This window comes from Lactuca sativa, chromosome 6 (assembly GCF_002870075.4).
Source record: "Lactuca sativa cultivar Salinas chromosome 6, Lsat_Salinas_v11, whole genome shotgun sequence".
Classification (NCBI taxonomy): Eukaryota; Viridiplantae; Streptophyta; class Magnoliopsida; order Asterales; family Asteraceae; genus Lactuca; species Lactuca sativa.
The window spans coordinates 119,728,033-119,750,471 of record NC_056628.2 but is presented as its reverse complement, the minus strand read 5'-3'; the positions used below and the strand labels follow the sequence as shown (position 1 = coordinate 119,750,471).

General features: G+C 38.2%; 2 long non-coding RNA genes across 6 annotated transcripts; one reads left to right on the top strand and one right to left on the bottom strand.

The window, feature by feature from the left end:
• The first annotated feature begins 5,854 nt into the window (after window positions 1-5,854).
• LOC111905103 (uncharacterized) lies at window positions 5,855-8,067 on the top strand. 2 transcript variants are annotated; one of them, XR_006184371.2, is made up of 3 exons: window positions 5,855-6,131; window positions 6,532-7,696; window positions 7,772-8,067. It is a non-coding gene; the product is annotated as an uncharacterized LOC111905103 (long non-coding RNA). The 2 variants fall into 2 exon arrangements; XR_002854744.3 differs by having other exon boundaries at window positions 5,855-6,368.
• A 2,810-nt stretch (window positions 8,068-10,877) lies between these two features.
• On the bottom strand, window positions 10,878-16,239 carry LOC111905104 (uncharacterized). 4 transcript variants are annotated; one of them, XR_008224820.1, is made up of 6 exons: window positions 15,687-16,239; window positions 15,407-15,517; window positions 14,635-14,852; window positions 14,457-14,503; window positions 13,832-13,965; window positions 10,878-11,014 (listed from the first exon to the last, which is right to left on the bottom strand). It is a non-coding gene; the product is annotated as an uncharacterized LOC111905104 (long non-coding RNA). The 4 variants fall into 4 exon arrangements; XR_008224818.1 differs by having other exon boundaries at window positions 15,407-16,239; XR_008224819.1 differs by having other exon boundaries at window positions 13,832-13,960; window positions 15,407-16,239.
• Window positions 16,240-22,439: the final 6,200 nt, after the last annotated feature.

Sequence of the window (22,439 nt, the reverse complement as noted above, 5' to 3'; positions counted from 1 at the left end):
TTGTCGCTCCTGATGTTTCGAACGACCTTCTTGAGCTGAACTTCAATTTGCTTGATAAACACTTTCAGCTTTTGAGTCGCTTCAGATTTGAGCTTTAGAAAGAACACCCATGTAAATCGAGAGAAGTCATCAACGATAACAAGAATGTACTTGCTACCACCGATGCTTTCAATAGATGAAGGACCACACAAATCGATATGAAGCAATTCGAGTGGTTCAACAACTTTTGTGTTAATTACGGATGGGTGACTTTGACGACTCTGCTTTCCCATTTCGCATGCAGCACATAAATGCTCTCTGTCAAACTTAAGCAATGGAAGACCCCTAACGTGACCTCCAGTGACAAGTCGGTTGATGTCTTTGAAATTGAGATGAGAGAGTCTTCTGTGCCACAACCAGCTTTCGTCGGATTGAGCTTTTGATAGCAGACATATGGCTGGGTTTCCTTTGATGGGTTTTATGTTCAGAGGAAACATTTCACCCTTTCGCTCTGACTTCAGAATCACTTTCTTTGTCTTTTTCTCTATGATTTCAGAACCTTCATCATCGAATGAAACTTTGAGACCTGTACCTCCAACAAGCTGAGATACACTGATGAGGTTGTGTTGAAGTCCTTCCACATACGCCACTTTCCTTATTGTAAAGTCACCATTCGTTATCATCCCATATCCCTTTATGGTGCCGAAAGAATTATTTCCAAACTTAACGTTGCCACCATTTGCAAGAGATCTGTATTCCCTGAGCTCCTCTTTCCTCCCTGTCATGTGATGCGAGCAGCCACTGTCGATGCACCATTCTTCGTCAAACTGCTCGTCACTTATAACCTGCAAAAATTAAGCAGATTTAGGAACCCAAAGTTTCTTGGGTCCAAGTGAGCGTCTCATGGGAACAGGAATAGTAAGAGAGATGTCAACTAGATATGTTCGTTTTATTAGAGTTGTTTCATCTTTCTTTTTAATGGTAAAGACTTTTATTTTATTGACATTAGGGATGTTCGTTTTGGACTCAGGTTTGGATTCATCGACCTTCTGTTTTCCCTTCTGTTCAGCCGATGGATGAGGTTTTTGAGAACCAACTGAATTAGTGTTAGAGCAAGATGGAGATGAATGGTTGGAAGGAGAAGAACGAGAAGAATTAGGAAGAGAGGATTTGGATTTGGATGGAGATGTCTTCCTTGCTGATGACTCTAGGTGACTCTTTTGCTTTTGATCGTTGGTGGGGTTAACCTTTGAGTCTTGTTCCTTTTTTATTTCGGAGCCGAACCTCTGCGTTCGGTTGGAGTTGTTCTTGGAACCGAACCTTTGGTTTTGGTTGAAATCCTTTTCAGAACCGAACCTTGACTTTCGGTTGGTATCTTCTTGTGAACCGAACCTTGGCTTTCGGTTGGTATCTTCTTGTGAACCGAACCTTAGTTTTCGGTTGGTATCTTCTTGCGAACCGAACCTTGGCTTTCGGTTGGAGGAACTTTCAGGCTTTCGTACAGGATTGTTTTCATACTTCAGATTCTTGTCCTTATGTGTATAGTATGCGTTCTGGGAGTGCCAGAATTCTTTCCTTTCAGAAAGATTTTTCCTGTATCTTTGGTTCCTCTCTATCTTCTTATCCCTCATCTGCTTAGGCTGATGATGAACGTTCGCTCTTGTTTTTGCTGTCACTTTGACTGATTCCTTTTGAACTTCAGGAGTTTTCCTTTGAGCAGAGGGAACAGATGGAATATCTAAAGAAGATTCAGTTTGCCCTGAGGAAGTGGAAGGAGTACTTGATGAAGTTTCGCTTCGAGCTGTAGGTGTTGAAGGAATGTCTTCTTTTGCTAAACGATCATCCTCTTGAGGAATTTCTTTGGTACCACTTGTACTTGGTTCACTGAAATTATCAGGCTTGTTCAAGGGTTCAGGTATGTATCTCCCTTTCTTCATCCAAGAGGTTCTTTCAGATAGGCCGACGGTTTCGTTTCCATTATCAATAGGAGCTTCCCAGAAATACTCATCACAGCCATCAGCATTGTCTTCGTTAACAATAGCTGTGAGTTCAGCTGTTTGATGTTCGGTTACTCCAGTCACCTTGTATACTTGATTTGGAGTGGTCCTTACCTTTTGATACACAACGGCCTTTTCTACTAATTTCGGGGATTTTTGTTGGGACAATCTAGCGAATTCCACAGAGTTTTCAGAAATAAGATTTTTGTGGTTTTCAGTTTCGCTTTTAACAAATTCTGAGCAGTCAACCGTATCCTCCACAGAAATTTCACTCATGTTTTCGTCCTTGTTAAGCTCAGATGCATTTTCAACATCGATTTTGTTTTCTGAGCTTACGTTGGCGTTTAGAGAGTCAAATTTTTGCATGGTTTCGGTTCTCAGTTTAAGTCGGTCATTTTCGTCCAAAAGGTTTTTGAGCATGTCCTTGTGGTCTTTGGACTTAATGAAGGACTCAATTTTGTCCAGTCCATACATATAGGTCGGATTGACATCATCAGACGATATCACACTCTCACAATTGTAGGCTTCGGTATCGATTTCATCCTCCTTAAATTCTAGAAAGGGCAAAATCATGCGATGAATCTTTTGACCTATCTCACAATCCAAGTGAAGTTGAGTAATATTGGAATATAAACGTTTAACTATTAAACAAAAAACATTTCGTTGTTTTAACAATTTCAAATTGTCTCTCTACAAATAAATGTTTTCGTCTTTAACTTTAATTAATTCCGACTCTTTTAACTCAATCCACATTCGCCGCTCCTCACTCTTCGACGCCACCCTGCTTAATTGATCAGTCAGGTTAGAATTGGTGACTCGAGTTTGAGTTAAGCTACTATCTAAATGAGAAATTCTAGTGTTAACGTTTTTTAGTTCTTTCTCGTAAGAGGATGATGGTACTTTAGATGAAATAAAAGCAGATTGTACCTTCTTTATCAGTTCATCAAGCTCATTGAACTGTTGGCTGAGTGGTTTGGCCGTAAAGCACATATATTCCTGCACCTTCGGTCCATTGCTTCCTCCATCGGTATTGTATCCCCTCATCTGAGATATGCCAGACACCATGAAGCATTTTCCACCACTGCTTTCCTCCTTAGCCATATAAGCCTTTCCATGAGTAGGCTTCCTCACTTCTTCATCTTCTGAGTCAGTAGACCAAACTTCGGTGCTACCGAACTCATCGTCATTGACCGAACCCTGCACAATAAGAGCATTAATAGAAGGGTTAGCGGTAGACTTTTTCTTTCTCAACTCATCCAATCTTTTCTGCAGCACGGCTTCCTCATCCTTTCCATCGTCCTTTTCAGCCATCTTCTTAAGAACACAGTCCTTAGCGTAGTGGTTCTTGCCACCACAGTAGAAGCAGCTTACTCCGGAATCGCCATCTGCTTTCGGTTCCTTTTTGGGCTCCTCAGCTTTCGGTTCATTGTTTGCTTTTTCTGAGCTGCAACTCCCCTGCCAGTTTCGGTTTTTGTTGCTGGGGAATCTCTTCTTTATGAACCTCTTAGGATTGGATACCATCATGGCATAATCCTCAGTTGAGAGGTCATATTCTTCCAAGTTGAGCTCTTCTTCCTCCATCACGGCTTTACTTTTGGATAGGAGGGCCAACGAACCAAGACTGGAGACAACATTCTTCTCTTGAACCACAATCTTCTCTTGTGACTTTAGAATACCCACCAGTTTCGCCAAGGAGTATGATTTAAACTGTTCATGGGCTTTGACTGTGGAAACAACTGCTCTCCATTCAGATCGCAGTCCGTTCAAGAAAGTAACCTTTTGTTCGATGAGCTTCCTTTCAATGTCGTGTTTGATCATCTTGCTGAGAAGATGATTGAAGCGATTAAACGTCTGGGTCACTGTTTCTTCGGCCCCTTGCCTGAATTCACCAAATTCAGATAGAAGCAAGGTTTGGATGGAATGTTCAAGATCTTCGTCTGTGGAATACAGTTCGCGAAGTCTATCCCACACTTCCTTCGCCGTAGTGCATGAGCTTACCAGCCTGAATGTGTCGGACTGAAGGGCGAATCTGATCAACCTTAGTGCCTTAATATTGCACTGAAATTTATCTTTTTCATCTTGCGCAATATTCGTCACGTCCTTTAGCAGATCGTTGTACTCTTTTTGCGTCTTAATGATTCTGGACGTAGCAGAATGAGAAAACGGTCCATTGATGATGGCTTCCCATATGAGAAAACCATTGTCCTCCGATCCAATCACGTAATCTTCGAAATGATGCGCCCATACTTCATAGTCATGGGTGTACAAGATTGGAATCTTTGTCGTCGAACCGATGCTGTTGGAAATATTAATAGGGTTTGATTGCGTTGCGTCCATAATGATCGTAATAACCTGTTCAAAGATCAGACTTGTAATAAAGCAGATTAGGGCAAAACAATAAATACTAAGATACGTCAATTAAGATGACGGCTCAATAAATATCGATGATTGCGAAAAACCCTAATGGAAATCTTTTTCACAGAAAAGATGTGTATCGATTACACAGTCTCCCGCTCTGATACCAATTGATGGGATTAAAACAACTTTTAATCTAAGAAGATCGATTAGATCTTGAACAAGTATATGAATATAAAACAGTAAAAACGCAATAATAAGAACAAACAGCTTGAATCAAACGAGTCGAATGATTAAATAAAATCCTTAGAAGAGCTCGATTAAGAACATCAACTGTAAAGGATTGGAAGATTACAATAACGATTACTGGAAAATATTGAACTCTTGATTAATCGCTATATCGATAATCTCTAGAATCTTAACCTAATATGCATGCAAGCATTAACTTATATACAATACATAAAAGGCTCTCGGTTGGACAGGCCCAAACCGGAGAATATAAGGCTAATCTAACGAGCCCAAAAGACGCAACATCAAAACTCTTTTCAGCCCAACAATACATAATTTAATACAATCCACTCATAGTTTAGTACACAAAGTTCACAATTTAAATATAATCATAATATCACTAATAACTTATTTAGGAGAATCAAACCCAAACTCTACCACCACCAACAACTACCATACATCAGCACCAACCATCCATGTCAACTTCAGAGTACAGTGTGATGTTTTTTGGTGTTCCGACGAAGCATAGTAACTGATTTTAGGCGGTGATTGATGATGATAAGGTCGACTCTCATATCTGACCAAATCGCACCATATCCGATATGTTTTGAGTTTTAAAGAGAGAAAGTGAATCTGAAACAGCTTCTTGACTTCAGATCTGAGACCAAGTGGCGATCGACAATGATGGAGGAAGGTGGTGGTTATCACCGCTCGCCGAAGCTCATAATGTGGAGGAGAAAATCGAAGATATGAAGTCGAAAATAGTAGATCTGAAGAGGGAAATCGTAGATCTGAAGCGGAAATTGTAGATCTAAAGAGGAAAAATCCTTGATCTGAAGCTGAAATTGTAGATCTGGAGTCAACCAGAACTTGTGGATCTGATGACGGTGGTAGGAGGTGGTGGCAGTCAAGGGTGGTGGCTGGTGGCTAACTGGTAGTAATGTTTGTGTGTTCTTCAAGTTTGAGGTGAGAGAGAAAATAATCGTATGAGAATGCATGTAGTGTGTGTAGATCTGATATAACAAAAGATGAAAGTGGATTCTTGTGTTATACTTCAATAAAAATGGTTCTTAACTTTTAGTGGTTCTCATTTGATCTTTTGTCTATATATCTTTATACCTTATAAGCATTTAGCCTCAAATACTAAATTTTAAGAGGTACACTCCTTAAAACAACATTTACAACAACTTAATGCATTACAAAAAAATCTTATCCGTCAAATAGGTGAATCAGACAAAATTGAACGGCAATTGAATTGGTCAACATACATCTTAAACAATCTTGCTGGTTCTTTGACCAATTCCCCATTCTTTATCCCGTCTAACAACCTCCCCAATGTGTCGCCATTTCTTCCGCCCTACAATCTACACCTCTTTAATCTCCTTAGTCATTTATATAACCATCATGCACTTTTCTCTACTGCCCACTCCTATGCTCTGGTATTCAGTCGTCGACCACTACCCACCTACCCTACACCTCCAACGTCGTCGACCACTCCCACCATCTGCCATCGTTACAACGACCTAAATCGACACCACTCACCACCTCACTCATGCTACAAAGATATAGTCGGTATGCCTTCTTCCACCTTTAATCAGTGAAGCTATGACATCTTACTTCTAGATCTGTAAACCCTTGTCGCTCTCTCCCCACTAGTTCTTCTCTTTCGTTGTTTTTTTGAAATCACATTCGTAGATAAGTCACGAAAAGATATGAAATTCAAATTTTAAAATCCCTTATCTCTGACCTATATATCGTCTCCCTTCCCTATATCTCCCCTCCTTTGCTTTGTGATCGTGAACATGAAAAGTAAGTATGAAATTCTCTTATCCCTTTCTCTCAATCAAATGATGTCATCTGGTTTTAATATAAAGGCTATTTCATATTTTTGGGTCTGGATAGTGGATTCGATCAACTGATTTTGATACCGGTTTCCTTAATCTTCTCTTACCTATGACTAAACTCTATGCAGCGGCCTTTGTAATCTGATGGTGGTGGTGTCGCCTTCAACCACCCACCACCATGGGGTCATCAGCGGAATCACACAGTTCCATTTATAACCACTTTCCAGATACTCTCTCTCTATATTTCTGTTTGATTTATTTCCCTTAATGTTTTCATTTTTATAATTCGATTCTCTTCTCTATTTGAGAATTTGCTTTTTCAAATTCCATATTTTAATTGTAGATTGGCAATTTTAACTAGAAATATCACAATAAACCAATGATAGCGGTATGGATCTATGTTTATTGGCTTCAATTTTTCTTATCTTTTAATATCCTGGTTTTCAAAACCCTAGATCTTTTGCTCCGTGCAGTTTGTAACATTTACAGACACAAGCTTCGTTTGCTTGCAACAAAAATCAAACAAAAAGGTTAAAGTTTGGTGCTTGTCCAAACTATTTTTTTTCTTTTTTTGAATTATTATTGTCAATTTGTGTGTGTTAGTGTCTGTTTATTAATGTGATGTGTGTATTTGTGTTGTGTGTGTGCTGGTGTCTGAAAAAAACTCACATGTAGCTCCGTTAAGGCTTTATTGGGAAGTGATTTATTTGTTTATTTCATATATCATTATTTTTTGGGATTATGGATTTGATTAATGAACTTATGATAGTATTGACAATTGGCAGGGCAATATAGCGTGTCATGTTTTCTCACAAGATTTTTGTAATAGCAATAGATTTGTATGAAGAAGGAGATGAGATCAGCGATACCTATTAGAAAACACACCAATTGAACCACTTACCACCACCATTGCAGAAAACCCATCACACCAGTCAAAATGTCTAACTTTCTTAACTTCAGTTTTTTGACCTTTCAAGTTCCATAGATGTCATTCTAACCTGTTCTATGTGCAATGACAAATGTGTGGTCTCAAGATGTTGAATGGGAAAATTATGGTTAGAGTACAGTTTTGGATGGATACAAATGGCAGAACATGTGGTGAAACTATATACAGAATCAACTGGTTGTTCTATTGAAACTAAAGAAAGTGCATTGGTATGGCAGAATTGGGATGCATATCTGGGATTTGGATTTCCTCAAACAAAAGAGATGTTGCATCATCTTCAATGAGTCTTGGCAAATGAACCTGTTGCTATCAAAAGTGGTCAATATATCATTGAAGTCAAACACTATGTATAAATTGCCAAAATATTTTCATTTATTTTAATTTTGTAAGTTAGAACTTATTAGATCTTTGATGCATTGCAGGTTACCAATTTCCCCAACGATAGTGTACTCTAAACCCATTAGTGCGACCCTAATCATCTCCTTTTACATGGATTGCAATCCTAAGCTGATGCGTCTTTTTGATCCAACAGACAAAAAATAACCACAAGACACATGAAATGAATCAATGGATGCAATTTCTCCCAAGAACTATTTCATGTAAATGTATATGGTAAAAGATAAAATTTAGCATTAACGAGTTCTTACCATTCTTTCCCATTTTCATATACATATTCAAATATGTCCAACTTTTAAAGAAAAGGTATCCTCTTTGTCTCTCTCTCTCTCTCTACCCATGTGATTATGTGTCTTTATTTCTTTCTCCCTATTTATCTTTCGTTACTGTATTCCATTGAAATGAAGAGATTTAGAACAGTGTAAAATGAAGAAATGACACATAAGCATAATAAACAACCCCCCTAAAGAGTTATTCATGCAACACATGGTTATTTCCTACTACCGATCTATTGCCTTTTTATGCCTATGATTTATATTAATGTATTCTAGTTTATAAGGAATTGGTTTTTTCATGTAGGATAAATTGAGTAGTAGCAAGAAATAAAAGCTATGAAGGAATGGGAGAGATATTGGGTTTATGCATCATTGTGCTTATCATTTTTGCTGCTTTTTGGTTCATTTGGTTTCTATTTTATTGACAAACAAGATGGGTTGTAGGGTAAGTAACAAAGACGTCGGATAAAGGTGGTGGTGGCCGTTGCAGCGGTGACAAAGGTTGAATAAGTGGTGGTTGTAATGGAGTATGAGGAAGTGGTGGCTTTGGTAATCGTTTCTATCATCTGGCCTTTATCTTAAATGTCACACCCCCAAACCAGAATGGCGACAACGTTTGGGGGTGGATGAATTTCATGTACTGTAACACCCCGAATTCAAAAGGTCAAGAAAGGAAAGAAAAACCCCAAGTCAAGAGGTCTACTCGTCGAGTCTAGCGAGGAACGCGACGAGTGGGAGCGAGTTCCGTGTCGCGGATTAAGTGGCCGACTCGACGAGTCTAGTCTGGGTTGGGAAACCCTAATTTCGGGACTTGGTACTCTATTTAAGCATCTCATTCTCATTCTATCAGCCTCATTTGTAGCCTCTATTGTCCAGAGCCTAACCCACGAAACCCTAGTGCTCTTTTTGAGTGTGTGAGTCATTATTGAAGGATTTAGAGTGTTCTTGGAGACTAGAGGAAGGAGAAGGAGGTTAGAGGTTCAAGGAGAAGGTGGTAGATCCAAGAAGTTTGTGTCATCTTCATCATTTTCTAGTAATCAAGTTTCTACCTTGCCTTGTGGTTTCATAGATCTCTTCTTTGTCACTTTTGGGGGTTTTTGGTCCAAGAACCCTAGCATGAGAGGAATGGACGTCCCAAGGGCTTGTGTTTTCAGATATAGCACCATTAAGGGCTGTTATGGCATAAAGGTGCAAGCTTTATGCCATTAGAACTCCCCATGCAAGGTTTGAGAGGTTGTTATGGCCTTTTGTGCAAAAAGGGCCATGCATGGATGTAAAGGCAGAGGCTTTGCATGTTATTTCGACCCTAGAAGGTTAGATCTAGGTCTTGGATACCTTATGCTCGACTGAGATTGTCTGAATAGAATTGGACATAGAGTGACTCGGCGAGTCAGGCCATTTTTTTGCCCCCAAACCCTTCTGTTATAGGGTATGAGTTGAGTTGGTAAGGGACTCAGCCAGTCTGGGTCCATAGTGGACATGAAGATGATCATACTTGACGAGTTCAAGGAGGAACTCGACGAGTTTAAGGCAATCTCCTTAATTTATGAAGGTGGACTCGGCGAGTTCAAAGAGGAACTCGACAAGTCAGATGAAGGAGGGTCCCGATGTGTTGAAGGTGCACTCGACGAGTTCACGGAGAATTCGACGAGTAGGATCGAAGTCCAGAGTTTTGTGTGGACTGTAGGACTTGACAAGTTGGTGGATCAACTCGGTGAGTTGGGTCAACTCGGAGCGATGACTTTGACCTGGTTTGAATTTTGAGGGTATTGTGGTCTAAGTGTTATTTTGGGTATCGATAGTTCGGGGAGCCGAAGGATCAGTAGTTCAGGAGTTGCCAGATAACAGTCAGACGTGTTCAGCTAGTCTTCAGCAGTGCAAGGTGAGTCTCCTCACTGTGTGAATGGGTCTACGGCCACAATGCCGGCCCATGTAGTTTATGAATAAGAAGACCCGAAGGTTAGCCCTAGGCACTGTATGCTTGTATGTTATTCCGGACCAAGGTCCGATGCCGGGTGGGAGCTCGAGGAATGTTTGCATGATAGTTTATACTTGTTGTCTTTGTGATACTTGTATGTGCCTAGTAGGGAGGTGAGTGTGGGCGAGGTCCCGTATCTCATCATTAGTAGAGTATGGACGGGGTTTCGTATCTCATTAGTAGCAGAGCAGAGGCGAGGCCCGAGGTATGAGAGAGGTGAGTGTGGGAGGGAGCCCGTATCTCACTGTCAGCAGGAGCATGGACGGGGTTCCATGACTCACCAGTAGCAGGACAGGGGTAAGGCCCAAGATAGGTGAGGCCTTAGTACCGGACTACAGTAGAGTAGGAATAGCTTACGTGTTATGTGCTATCATTATGTGTTGTATATGTTTAGCGGGCGGGGCCCGGAGACAGGCGGGGCCTAAGAAAGACAGCTCTGTATACCGAGTTGGGCTTGATGCCAGGCGGGGCCTGATGTCGGGCGGGGCCTAATGCCGGAGCGAGTCTGATGTCGGGCAAGTCCCGATGCAGTGGGAAGGGGCCCAATATGTGGTTATGTATGTGGTATGTGGTAGGTTTGGGAACTCACTAAGCTTCGTGCTTACGGTTTTCAGTTTTCGTTTCAGGTACTTCTGGTAGCGGAGGAAGGAGCTCGGGGTGATCACATGACATACACCATTGTTGTTTAGCATGGGATGTTTTACTCTGATAAAAAGAATATGTTTTGATATAACAGTCTTGTTTATATATGAAATGGTTGGTTATGATGGATTTCCCTAATGATTTAAAAATGAAATTTTTTGACCGTAATTTTTGGGATGTTACATGTACAGTATCATAACAATTGAATAGTAGCGATCAAAGCATTACAACCATTGTATTGAATATTTAATAAGGTTACATTGTACTAAAAAACATTGTATACTTGATATCAAGTGCATATGACAAAAATAAATAACGTGATGCGACGACGACCCATCCACCAAAACTCTTGTGATTACCTGTTTATTGGTTTCCTGAAAATACAAGTAATTTTGAAAAGTGTCAACAATTAAGTTGGTGAGTTCATAAGCATTTTGTATGAGAAGGATTTTTAACTGTTTCGTGTAAAATGAAAGTGTATACTTCCAGAATATCAAATATTTTCTTTAAAAATGACTTGTAAGTCTTAAACCCAAGACTAAAAATGTAAGTAATGTTGTACTGGAAAATAGTGTTATGAAGTTTTATCTTCATATTGTAAGGTCCTAAACACGGATCTTTACCAATGATCAAGCAATCACATAATCAAATAGAATAAGAAACAAAGTAGAAACAGAAATGAAACAAGTTGCACACGCTTATATTGCATAAAAACGTTTGGTACAACTTGCTCTCTATGACCGTGAACTATTGTGGCATCAACAACCATTAATGACCTACATAACCCCTATATATAGTGGACTTGGGTAGGCACTTGGTTTATGACCGTAAACAGGCTTACGACCGTAAACTCACTACTTGGCCGTAAACTACCAAACAACCTACCAAAACTGCATAAAGACTCAAAAGAACTTATTACAATGAAAGCCTAGACCAAACCATTAACTAGACCCTTCAATATCCCCCTTGGTTTGGTGCTAGCTTGAGCTCAGTCTTTGTCGACCACTAGCACATCTGACTTCCCCATCGCTCCATTCCACATCAGTTTGTCAATGATCTCCACAACCATAGCTATAAACTCTTTGGCAGCTGGCTCAAAGATGTCTTCTACAACTTTAATCTGATAATGGCTCAGCTGATGTATATCCCACTTTCCAAACTAAAGCAGGTCCCGTTTTTCGTACAAGCGGATGCATCCATTCTTAAGCTTGATGACAGCAGACGTTGTGGTTTCATCAAACACCCAGTACTCTATGGTTCACAAAGATCCATCTGGATGATCCTGAAGAATAGGAATCTGCTTCACTTGATTAGTAGCTGGCCACATCACAGCTCGAAGAGGTTGATTGGTTTTAGGATCAATTACACTTGGGTATATCTTAATGATTGACTCTGCAGTCTTCATGGAAGGAAAACCCTTGCGTACTTGATCTTCCAAGAAATGCTTGAACTGTGTAGCCTAGGGATTTTGAGAGACATTGGCAAAAGGGGCATGTGACAGCTTTGAAAGATCAACCCTGGTCCAGGAGTTGAAATCATGAGTATCCTTATATAGTTCAGTTTTACCATCTTCCGCTTCACGATCCACATGTCCAGAGTGTCGTGAAATCCCCATGAAACGATCCCTGACCTATAACCATATATATATATATATATATATATATATATATATATATATATATATATATATATATATATATATATATATATACTAGTGAATTCAAAAGGACCGTGCTGAGCACGACCCACGAAGGGTAGTTTTGGAAATTTAAAAATGATACACTATATATGGTCTTAAAAGCTTTCAGATGAGTTAAAATTATGTTGATTAAAGGAATGAAAGTAGCATGCTATAATGCATAAGTAGTGAAAAAAAAAGACAAACAAATACTATTCGATATCATCATCTTTAATCTAACCAGACCTGTGAAGGAAGCTACAGCAGTGGAATTATGGAAGAGTAACTCGAACTATAATTCTGCCATAATCAAACCAAGAACTCTTTTTACCTCCAGAAGTTCCAGGTTCAGGTAAATAACAAAAGTAAGTTAGCATTATTGCATCTAACCCAATAATAGACCACGAAAATAAACACTTGCAACCAGTTGAACAGATAAATAAGATGGAAGCAAGTATAAAACGACAAAACACCAGTTGGATAGCTTGTACAATCACACATGAAAGGAAGCCATATTGATGACACTACAAAAGAAAATATTTAAAAAATGCATTGATTCTCTTCTTTTTTACTCATTCATGAATATATGACCCAGTAGCTAGCTTTTTCTTCAAACCAAATGCATAGTAGAATTTCTCTCCTAGATTCACTTACCACGCAGTCACCTCTTAACATTTTGTTTTTATTTCACGTTCCAAGACTAAAATTTCAAATAAAACATTAAGTCACATGTTGAAGCATAAATCATATATTTTTAGAATTAATATTTAAAAACATATGTTCATTCATGTATTCGACTAAATAGAGCTCCATTGGTTATCCAAGAAAAGAAGGTGAATATGAAAATCGGTAAAAAAGTATAATCAAACAAATTGAAGGATGAGCTTCCATGATTGTGTCATTTATAAGTAATGAAATGCACTTTTTTACTATCAATAACAGGGATATATTTAAATTTATTTATCCATATCTTGTTGAAGCTAGAATCAGTGGAGGAGTAAGCTATATGAATGCCATGACTATTAATGATCATCATACACTCTGATGTCCATTGGCTCATCAAAGCATAGCAAACATCCAGTTGAAGCCTACTATAAAAAAATATATTTTCAAGATTTCTAGTTCATAAGTCAATAGCAATGAGAATCTACAAATGATAAACTTTTTTATACCAAATTCCTAGCCTCGTTACTTGTTTTTCAATACTAAGCTTATCAAGTGAACTATAACTTTTTACAGCCTTAGGTATAATGACTTGGTATGAAAAAAAAGGTGAAGTATATACTTTAATTGGCTATAATTTAAAATAAAAAAAAGATTAAGAATGCAATGATATAATGAAAAGAAATGAAAGCAACTGGTTATTCAGTTATTCCTTGTGATTAAAGCATTGTAGAAGGAAGTTTGAAAGTAAATGCGTTATTGTAATTGAAAGAAATGAAAGTAAGCTGCTATTTGAATGATGTAAATGACAGTATATTGCTATTTCTTGTGATTAGCCATTTACTATTACCTCGTCTTTACTAAAACCATCTTGCTCATTTCCAATTGGTGTTCATTGATAGCATTGGTATGGGACCAGGTGGTGGAAGGTTCGTTTGAGCCCATTCCCAGTAGAATCAACTTGCTGCCCCCATGAACACTACACTACATACATAATTAAAAAAAATTAAAAAATTAAAAAAAAAACTATTTTTATGGGAAACTTAAATGGAATTTACTAAAATGAAATTTACTATTTTTTTTTTTGTTAAAATCTAACTTGTTCCCGATCCAATTAAGTTCCATGTTAATTTGATCATGATAAATTGAAATTTCAAATCAATAATGTCCAACGATGATTCTTCTTAGTTGTAATTTGGAGAAAAAGTGTCAAAAAATTCAAAATTTAAAGTTAATAAAAAAGAAGAGACTGATAGACTAATGGATGAATTTTTTTTAAGGAAACCTAAACAAAAAAACTAAAAACAAGAGGAAAAAAGATACATCTTTCATGACCAGCTTTGTCGTAAATCATAGCTTTGATGAGCATTGCTATCAAACAGTCAAAACAAAATGAAGGAGATTTGTTAAAGGATCTTAGTTGACCATTTACCAATCAAAAATACAAAAAATCCAGAAAATAAAAACCATATTACCTAATCACAAATCGGAAACCTTTAATCAAATTCTTTGTAACATCAACCTGTGAAAAAATGTAAGTTGTCTTCAATTAGTTTAGAAAACCCTTCAATCTCTTCTACTTTTAAAAAATAAACTCATCTTCAACTAATCCATGTTGGAGAAGAAAAAAGTAGGATGCAGAATCAACCTCACCTTCAATCGAATCTGTTAGGGTTGCCAATCCAAAAGAAGACCATTAAACATTACCCACCTTCTCCACTGAAAGAATGAAGGATGTGAGACTTAATTAGTGTTCTAGTAGCTTTACATGTCAAGTGCGGCCTGCTCCAATCTTCCACTATAAAGATGATGCGTAATACCCATATAATTGATTGTCACCCACAACCCCTGAGTTGACTCTGCTGCAAAACCTATCAAACAAAAACTCAACCTCAGTAACAAATGATACTTTGAAAACTAATTTGATGAAAACCCATAAAGTGTTCTGCAATGAACAAATTAGAAAGAAATCAACAGAGAAGGGTAGTAGGTAGGAAGTGTTGAGCTGGGGGGAAGGTTTAAACCCAACGCCTCTCCGGTCTCCACCATGTGGATGTATCTCAATTCAAGAGTTGAAATTAGATTCATCGTCATCAGGTTGAGGTCTTAACATACTTGTTAGAATATCCTGTTTCCTCATGTTTAAGTTCCGCCTAGTGATGAATACTTTGAAAACGTGATTGCTAACATGATTTGTACATCTTACAACAACAATTTCCTCATGATAACTTCTTCATGTAAAACGTATTCAAAATGGTGTAGAGAATAGAAGAACTAACATCGATAGATTAAAAAACTTTCAAAAGAGAGAGCTCATAATAGGAAGAAATGAAATTAGGGTTCAAGCCCTATACCTCGATTCCAGATTAACATTTATTTACACAAACAAAATATAATAGAGTTTTAATTTGGAGTTCAAATTTACCTTTTTAGTAACATACGAGGCAGTATCCCCCTTTTGCTTTCAACCCATGAAGAAAGAATGAAGAAAGGACAGATCCTTGAGGAGTAAGGAAACGATTAAATTGAAGCTCATCTGCAGACAAAACGAAAAACTAATCAAAATATATGAAGATGTTTGGAGCGGTGAGCAATCAAAGGAAGTGGCTGTAATTTCAAGAAAATAGAAAAATACGCATAAACCTTATCAAAATATACCTACCGAGTAACCCTAAAAAATAACAACAAACATGTGAAATTATAACCTTAAATACAGAACAACCATGGAGTCGGCATGAAGAGAAAGTCAAGAGGCTGAGTCGACCACAATGAAGGGGAAGTGGTGTTTAATGGGAATCCAAGAGTGCCAAGAAGAATCTACTACGCAAATGAACTGCACTCCTTTAATACTGAAGTTAGGTCGGTATTACCTTATTTTGAGAGAGTCATTGCAAAGAAGGAGAGGTGTCAATTAAAGGGGTCCAACAGTGGCAAGCAACATCGGAAGAAACACCACCGCCAATAAGGAAAACCCACCACCAAGTCTTCTTCCTCATGGTGATGTCAGGCTGACCGGAAGCAAGCACCAAGGCATCATTCATTAGCAGCCAAACGACGCCGTTTCTTCAATCCCAGTGTGTCGTCAATGCTATTTTGGGCGGAAATGAGTTTAAGCACACAAAGAGACAGCTTAGCTACACGTGACGGAGGCATGAGAGCGGTCGGTGGGGAACTTCTCATAGACGTGGACTCGTTAATATTTCAGAAAAGGGTTTCACATATAGGTATATGATATATATATATATATATATATATATATATATATATATATATATATATATATATATATATATATATATATATATATATATCTGTAAAATGATTCTTTTCAAGATATGTGAAGGTGATACTAGACTGATCCACAAGTGCATTCTGATCTAAGCTCTTTTTAAACAAGTATTGACCTTTTTCAGCTACCTTAGCCAATTTGGCACGTTTCAGAGCTACTATGTGTGGAGCTTGAACTGGTTCCTCCTCAAATCGATTCACAACTCGAGGAGTTTGAGCAGATTTTACAATGGGATGAGCCTGGATATGCAGATTAATCCTTGACTCATCAGCAGATGTTTTGAACTTGTCACCAAGTTCCTCTTCTAACTTCTTCTTCAAATCAAAGTAACTTGAAGTGAGAAGATTAAAGTGCTTCTGTAGGTCAGAAATCTACTGGGTCTTCAAAGCTTTATCCTCTTGAAGGTCAGAAACTTGAATCTTCAGATTTACATTCTCGCTTAAAAGATCATTAACTTGAATACTGAGCTCTATATTCTTCTGATCAAGCACATTTACTCTCTTTTGAAGCTCATCAATGACTGAAGCATCTTCTCCTGAATGACCTTCTCTAAACGAAATTCCTTTAGCTCTAGAAGAAGGTATTGAAGTTTGTTCCTGGGCTAGATGCATGGCTAGCCGTACAGAGGCATCATCAAGATCTACCCTAGGATAAGAAAATCCTACTTAAGCAGAGGAACCACCAACCTCAAAGGTGGTGCTAGGACCTCCATTAAAAGGTTCTATTGAGACGATGGCAGGGGTAGTTGTTGGTGTAGTTGGCAGGCCTTGGAATAAGTCAGAATCCAAAAGCCCATGTCTAGGATCACGTATTCTTCTCTTCGACGGAGGTTGTAAGGTCTGGATTGTTGCATCATCACTTTGAAGTGGTCCAGTTGTAGGTGAAACAACATCAAGGGGAGGAATCCCTGACACTTTCACCATTGGAGTTGTCGTATCAACCACTTGATCGGTAGTAACAGGTGTTGACTCGAGAACGTCATCATAGTCCCTTATCTCCGTTGCTGGATGAGAAACATCATTGATATTGTCAAGTAGTGTGTCGAGATTGACATTTGACAAAAAGTCTTCGTTACTTCCAAAGTTATTCGGACTCTCATCTTTATCAAAGCCTGTAATATCAAGGTCTTCATACTGATCAGTCTCAGTCGCATTCTTAGAAGACCCTTCATTGTAGTCACTTTCGACTTGGACTGATTGCAGGTCATGCTCTTCAGCTACAGAAACATTGGGAGCAACTTTCTCTTCTCCTTCCTTGTCTGACACAGTGATCACATCTCCTTCCGATATCACCTTTTCTGATGAAGTAGGCTCAGAGGATATTTTGTCAGAGGATCCATGAGACTTGGATGCCTCATTTGGCTCAGTAAATCTTTCGAATTTTATGAGCGGATATAGTCCTTGAAAGACGACTTTTCCCTTGCAATTTTGCTTGATGAGCCCAACAGTGTGAGGGCCTAAGGACTTCATATCCAGTGTATCTCCCTCCTTGACCATATCAGGAAATTGTCTGTTGATGAATAGCTGAATGAACCTGGGATACATCAAGAAGGTATCCCGTGTGATAGCATTGATGTTGATCACAACCTAGTCCATGATAAACCTTGAAAAGTTGAAGCCAATCCCTGCAGCAAGAGAAACAATAGCTCCAGTGTTTCTCAAAGATATTTCATCCGCACCAGACCTCATGCCGGAGATGCAGCTCACGAACACATGAGATAGGAATCTCCAATAAGGTGGCAGAAGCTTCTTCACTATAGGAGGAGAGTCGTCTTCGTACCTTATCTTCTTCAAAATCTTCTGAGCGTCTTCAATTCCGATCTCAGTGGGAAAACTAGGTAAGTCATTGATCAGCAACGTTTCTCTAATGAAATGATCAGTGATCACAACCTTGCATCCCTTAAGGATTGCATCCATAATTACTGCTCCATCGTCATCTCGTTTCATCTTGGCAGTCTGCCAGAACTTCCTTATGATGTTCTGATAAACCACAATGTTCATGGTGATAGTGGAGGCCAGGCAGCATTCTCTTAGACCATGAATCATCGACCTGAATTCTCCATGAGCAACTGGAGGATCTGCTAGTACAATCGCCAAGTTATGCATGTTAGTGAACTTTAAGCTTGCCATTTGATATGCACTAAAACATACCAAGTAAGAAAAGAAAGATATTTGAGCAAATAATATTTCAATTGATTTAAATTTAGCCCAAAAATTAATTATTTTGTCCAAAATTTGAGTTCAAGGTCAACCGGGAGTTTACGGTAAACATGGAGCTTACGATCGTAAACCCGTGGCCGTAAGCTCAGGGCCGCAAATAGTGTTTACGGTCGTAAGCTCCTTGGCAGTAAGCTTGGGCCATAAGCTCCGACAGACCCATTTTCATCGATTTTAGGTTCAAAACTCAACGATTTCGTGAAGCAAATACATATTCACGGTCAGAATCTTACTACCTTTGAGATGATCAAAGCAATTTCACAGAAAAAACGAATTTTTTTTGAAGATGAGAGAGAAAGGGAGAGAATTTGCGGCTGGAAGCTGAAAAGTGAGAGGGTTTCCGACTGTAAACTCTCTTATATACCCTTGACTATTTTACCTGCTGTCCACACAGTGTAAGACACAGTCCAATATTTCAAATAATTTTCAAAAATAAAACTTTTGAGGTTTTAAAAAATTATAATAAAATAAAAATAAAAATAAAATAAAAATTTCTAAAGTTTAAAAAAAAAATAAAAAAATTTGACAACTTTTAAAAATATAATAATAATAATAAAAATTAAAATTAACACAGACAAAAAATAAAATTAACGATAAAATAAAATAAAGCAAAATAAAATTAAAATAAAATAATTTCCAAAATTAAATTTTTTTTAATATTTTGATAATTACAAAATAAAATAAAATTGAAATGAAACAAAAATAAAAATAAAATAAACTAAACTTATCTAAACAAACACTGAATATAATTTGTGACTTAGGGATCAAAGTTGTTAGACAACCTTGGTCCACTTGTCGGTACCTCTATCTTCATGTCTATGTCTGGTCGATCGCCGGTATTATGATCCACTTAAATATGAAAAATTGTGATACAATTTTGGACAAGCTAATAAAGACAAGACATTTTGACTCTATATACTTAGATAAAATTTCTAAGGACCATTTATCTAACGACAACCAAGGATATTGTTGTCCACCTAAATTGAGCAGTGAGATGTACAGACAATCTGTAAGTGTTCAATTTTAATTGTACTAGAACATGTTTCCTACTTCCTGATATGCTCTAGTAATCAAGGACTTCCAGAAGACTCCTGACATCGGGTGAGCAGACAATTATTGAGAGAGAAGATAGATTTAGAATGCATATGCTATACACCCAGGTCAGATCTCTTCCAATCACGCAGAGGGTGAAACATATGACTAACTGAAGTTTTTAGAGAGATTGAGAAAAAGAATGGTGCATATACTATGTACCAGGTCAGAATGTAAGTCATGCGGAGGAGACAGGCTAACAGATAGAAAGAATTGCATAGAGAGAAGATGCAGAGAGATAGAGTTGCATATGTTACAGTCCAGGTCGGATCTCTTGATCACACAGAGGGTGCAACATATGAATAACAGACAGAAAGAAAGAAAATAACCTTCTACAAACCTAATTTATCAGAATTCCCCAGTCACCCCATCAATATCGGAATTAAGGACAGAATCCGCACATCGAGAAAAAGTTAATCCACAGTTCTAGATACAAGTTCTTTTAATGTGACCAGTAGATTCCCATGTATATCTCCCTGATCAACCTATCCGAGCATCGTATTGTCAGGCTAAACGGATCTAACTAGTTCAAGATTCGTCAAGTCCTTGCATTTCTTAAGTTCAATTCTTCTTAGTCAAGTCCATTTAGAATCTTTCATGCCTACCAGCGCATCAAACACAGAGCGTAGACAATTTAATTTTGGTACGTTACGCAGATTCAGATTGCCTGTTATCACTTGATAATATCACTTCCCAACACATCACTTACAAGCAAACCTATCAGCAACATATTTTTGATTTTTCTGATTTTTTAATGTCTTTGGATTTTTGAAAATTTTCAATTTTTTTGTTTGGTTTTTGTTTATTTCTCCCCCTAAATTTGTGCATGGGTGAGAATGAAATCACTAAAATGCGCAAATTTAAACTAATCTAACCAAAAATGAAATAGAATATAAGAATTAAGAAAATAAAAATAAAAATAACTTAAAATAAGAAAAAATAAAACACAAAATTAATCCTCAAAACGAATCATTTTAAAAAATCCCACAAGCACATCGAATCGAGCTTTGTTAAAAGGCTTGGTGAACAGATCCGCCACATTATTAATACTGGGGACTGTTCTAGCCGAATGAGTGAACGTTCATAACAATCTCTAATAAAGTGAATTTTGATATCAATGTGCTAGGTTTTGGAATGTTGGATAGGATTTTTAGGAATTTGAATCGCAACCTCATTATCACAGTAGATGGGGGTTTCTAGATAATTCAAACCCTAGTCCAACTGTTGATGTTGGATCCAGATAACTTGAGAGTAACACGCAGATGAAGCCACATATTCCGCTTCTATTGTTGAGGTTGAGATGGTGTGTTGCTTCTTGCACTGCCACGACACCAGCCGATCACCAGGATATTGACACCCTCCTGAAGTAGATTTCATGTCAAGCTCACAGCCTCCAGAATTATTGTCAGCAAAAGCATATAAATCAAATTCGGAATTTTTCAGATACCAAAGACCCAATTTTGGGCTGCCTTTGATATACCTGAAAATTCTTTTGACAACAATAAGATGTGAAAATTTAGGATTAGACTGATAACGTGCGCATTGACAAACTGCAAACATGATGTCTGGATGGCTTGCAGTAAGATACATCAACGATCCGATCATCGATCTGTAGAGTGTCTGATCTACGGATTCGCCATCAGTATCTGGAGTTAGCAGAGGTCTTTCGACCATTGGCATCGATGCAGGTTTAGCGTCTTGAAACCCGAACTTCTCAAGAATATCCTCCACATTCTTGGCTTGATGTAGCAGGATCCCAGTTGAATTTTGTTTGACCTGAAGCCCCAGAAACATGGTCATTTCTCCCAACGAACTCATCTCGAACCACTTTTTTATAACGCCTTCAAACTCCTTGCATAGCTACGAACTGGTAGACCCGAAGATATATCGTCAACGTAGATTTGAACCAAAATCTGATCATTACCAACATGCTTGATAAACAAAGTATGATCAATAGTGCCACGAGAGTATCCATGCTTGAGCAAATGCTTTGTAAGGGTCACATACCACGCTCAAGGAGCTTGATGTAACCCATAAAATGCCTTGTCCAACTTGTAGACATGATTAGGAAACTTTGAGTCAACGAACCCAGGGGGCTGTTCAACGTAGATTTCTTCCTTCACCTTGCCATACAAGAAGGCTGTCTTGACGTCCATTTGATAAACCGTGAAGTTCATGTAGGAGGCATATGCAAGGAGGATACAAATAGCCTCCAAGTGAGCCACTGGAGCATAAACCTCAGTATAATCAATACCCTCGACTTGTCGAAACCCGCGGACAACCAATCTAGCTTTATTTCGCACTATAACCCCTGAATCATCCAGCTTGTTTCGATAGACCCAGCGTGTGTCAAGAGACTTTTTGCCCTTTGGTAACTCAACTAATTTCCAAGCCCTGAGCTTTTCAAACTGATTCAACTCTTCATGCATAACATCTACCCAGCTGGGCTCATTCAGAGCCATTTCAACATTCTTGGGTTCTATTTGAGAGATAAAGAAAGAATAGAGACATGTATTGACATCTCCACTCTGACTTCTGGTTTTAACTCCTTCACCCAGCTGACCAATGATGTTCTCGATCAGATGATCGCGTTGAATTCTTGAGGGTATCTCTTAGCTGATATCATTGGGTGAAACGGGGAGAGTGTGGATGTTGAAAACTCCATCATTTGCTGATTGTTCAACATTAGATGAATCTGCTACAAACTCATTATCAATTTCTTCAGGAAAGAGTAGTTCCATAAACGTTAAAGTGACAGTGGAAGTATCTCTAGACATGAACTCTCTTTCAATAGGGGTAAGAGGTGTAGCATCAGCATCAGGGGTATCACTTTGAGTTGAAGATTTTGGACTATCAAGTGG